This window comes from Leptonychotes weddellii, chromosome 4 (assembly GCF_054177405.1).
Source record: "Leptonychotes weddellii isolate Sample4059 chromosome 4, ASM5417740v2, whole genome shotgun sequence".
In the NCBI taxonomy this organism is placed as follows: Eukaryota; Metazoa; Chordata; class Mammalia; order Carnivora; family Phocidae; genus Leptonychotes; species Leptonychotes weddellii.
In genome coordinates, this window is record NC_138372.1 from 92721435 (window position 1) to 92721906 (window position 472).

The window sequence follows — 472 nt, forward strand, 5'->3', positions numbered from 1 at the left end:
ACAAATAATACGTTATATGTTAAAAAAAAAAAAGCAGGAGGGGAACAATGAAGGGGGGAAATCGGAGGGGGAGATGAACCATGAGAGACGATGGACTCTGAAAAACTGAGGGTTCTAGAGGGGAGGGAGGTGTGAGGATGGGTTAGCCTGGTGATGGGTATTAAAGAGGGCATGTTCTGCATGGAGCACTGGGTGTTATATGCAGACAATGAATCATGGAACACTACATCAAAAACTAATGATGTGGGCGCCTGGGTGGCTCAGCTGGTTAAGCGACTGCCTTCGGCTCAGGTCATGATCCTGGAGTCCCTGGATCGAGTCCCGCATCGGGCTCCCTACTTGGCAGGGAGTCTGCTTCTCCCTCTGACCCTCCCCCCTCTCATGTACTCTCTCTCATTCTCTCTCAAATAAATAAATAAAATCTTAAAAAAAAAAAAAACTAATGATGTGATGTATGGTGATTAACATAACA